Source organism: Nansenia antarctica (assembly GCF_963989245.1).
Source record: "Nansenia antarctica genome assembly, chromosome: 10".
Classification (NCBI taxonomy): Eukaryota; Metazoa; Chordata; class Actinopteri; order Argentiniformes; family Microstomatidae; genus Nansenia; species Nansenia antarctica.
In genome coordinates, this window is record NC_137680.1 from 6,787,551 (window position 1) to 6,790,050 (window position 2,500).

General features: G+C 38.2%; 1 protein-coding gene across 1 annotated transcript in view; it reads right to left on the bottom strand.

The window, feature by feature from the left end:
* Positions 1 to 2,264: 2,264 nt before the first annotated feature.
* The window catches only part of rusc1 (RUN and SH3 domain containing 1), a gene marked incomplete at its 5' end in the record, with an annotated part of 3,027 nt that continues 2,791 nt past the window's right edge, over positions 2,265 to 2,500 (bottom strand). The window contains one exon of the mRNA XM_080540579.1: positions 2,265 to 2,500. This exon is cut by the window's right edge and continues 1,113 nt beyond it.

A 2,500-nucleotide genomic window follows, 5' to 3' on the forward strand; every position in this document is an offset into this window, starting at 1 on the left:
TTCTATTAAAAAAAAAGAACAAAAACATTATTCAGTGTCACAGAATGGGATTTAAATTGTTTTGCCTTTATATCAATAACAATAAAATGCAGTTTTCATCTACGTCGACTTTATTCTTTATTATTCTTTACATTTCAGGTTGTCAAAATGGATGGTATAAATATTGGGGAGGAGTTTTAGATGATAGATGAAACAATCCTATGCAGCATACTGTACTGCTCTATTTACTGACTCACGGTGTCATGTTGCTGTACTATTGGTCTACCTCATGGACCTTACATAACTACAATGATATTCATCAGACTAACAGTGCCATCTAGTGGTGAGGGTGATGTGACTGATGTCGTTTCCCTCCATGATGACCCTTATTGGAGGACATGGGTGGGCTGCATCCCATGCTTTGCCCTCACTCTCCACCAGATCAGTATAGATTAAGCAATCTAGATTATAGATTAAGCAAACAAAGTGAGGAAACAACTTTTATTTATTTGACTATATAGGCCTAATATCTAGCTACCACCAGACTTCTAGGTGAGCGTTAAGCACACTCTCCCACCCCTACTGAAGAGAAGTGACTTAGACAAGGAATTGGTATAGGTTTATGTTGATTATTTTATTGGGTATTTACAAACAAGCACATGCAGGAGTTTGACAGTGACTTACACTACAGGGGCACAGTACTACAGTATATGCAACAGTGAGAGAGGCTACAGGGCAGGGCAGGCTACATCACACCAGAGAGAGAGCTACAGAACCCACTGCTACACACACATCACACACACACACACACACACACACACACTCACGCATGTGCGAAAGTGAGGACACACACACACACACACACACACACACACACACATACAGAACCTCCGATAGAGAGAGAGAGAGACAGACCAGAGGGAACAGAGCTATATATACCTTTCAGAAAACCCCAAGATCAATAAAACAACACATCCAATAAATTAACAGATTTTCATACAAATGCATTTAGGCTATAATGAGTCATCTTGCACAATGGAAAATATACCTGAATCAACAAAAAGAAAAGAAGAATATATATTTTTTGTCAATACACTGAAGGTTTGTTTCCAAATAATGTGTATTTTTCTGATTCCATATTAATCTTTTATCCATTCTGTAAATTAAGTGATGCCCCTCAGACAATCTAGACATTGCACACAAAATCCCCAAGAGGACACCACAGTTGATGCTGTTTTCAATGTTATTTCTGTTCCTATAAGGTTGTCATAGCGACATTAACCTCATGCTACATGGCTTATTGGTGTGTGGAGTAACCTTTAACATGAGCTTCTTTTCTTGACCAATCAAAAGAGAGGTACTTCATCATCATGAGCCTTTCCTGTCCTATAAAGAGGTATTCCTTTTACATCATGTCTCAAGTATTCTGGATTCCACCTTCTGAACACACACGGGTAACTTGTGACAAATAACCCCCCCAAAAAACAACACAGTTCTTTAAACCACAAGCCTTTGAGTAGTACATCATATGCATAGTCATCTATACCAAAACCCACACAATAGCTACCAACCAAATCATAAGATACTAACCAACGTACTGTTTAATGATAAACATTTGAATCAAAACATTATCACTTTGACGTCTACTACCACTGTTGATAATATTAATAATGATATTCTTACATGGTTAAACATGACAGGTAGGGTAAGCTAAGATATGACAACTAAGGTACTTAACCATAGTGAAGAGATTAGCCTCGGACTCGAATAGGTAAGACTTTACAATAGAGTTATAATCAATAAATACATCAGGGATTAACTGTAACTTGCTGCTTCAGCTGTTTACTGAGATGGTGTAAATCAGGGATGCACAACTCCAGTTATTGAGGACCAAACTATATTGAGCGTTTCATTCTAACCTTTTTAATCAGTTAATCATATGAGGGTAACCCAGAAGTGTGAAATCTCTGGCCATTCGATGACACTTGATCGATCTAGTAACAGGAAGACGCAAAAGCCAAGATTGTTGTCCTTGCAGATGGAGTTGTTCACCCCTGGTCTAAATTGACAGAGGTTGTACTGTGAGTCCCTGTGTGTGCTGAAGTTACAAAGCGTTCATAGGTACTGAGTATGTTTGAGGTCGAGGAGGAGTGGAGTGATTGAGCTATAGCGTTGCTAGGACGCTCTATATAGGATGTCCTCTAGATACTGTATGTGTCCCGATACATTATATTCTTTTGCATTCACTCAAAGCATTCGTAATACAGTGCATACAGTGTTTAAACATATGATATACTAAATCTAATGGTGATATGGATATGGAGGCTATGCCAAAACATACATACAACAGACTAGGAAGAAGCCACTGGATTCCATACACACATTTGCAGTCTGTGTATCACCGATTATATCGTTGTGATTGGTGCGTTCGAGGTGTAGGGAGAGCAGCGAAGAAAAGTATAGGTCACTTTATCAATTAAGATTTCTTCAGTGAACTATTGTTTATGTTTTTTTACTATCT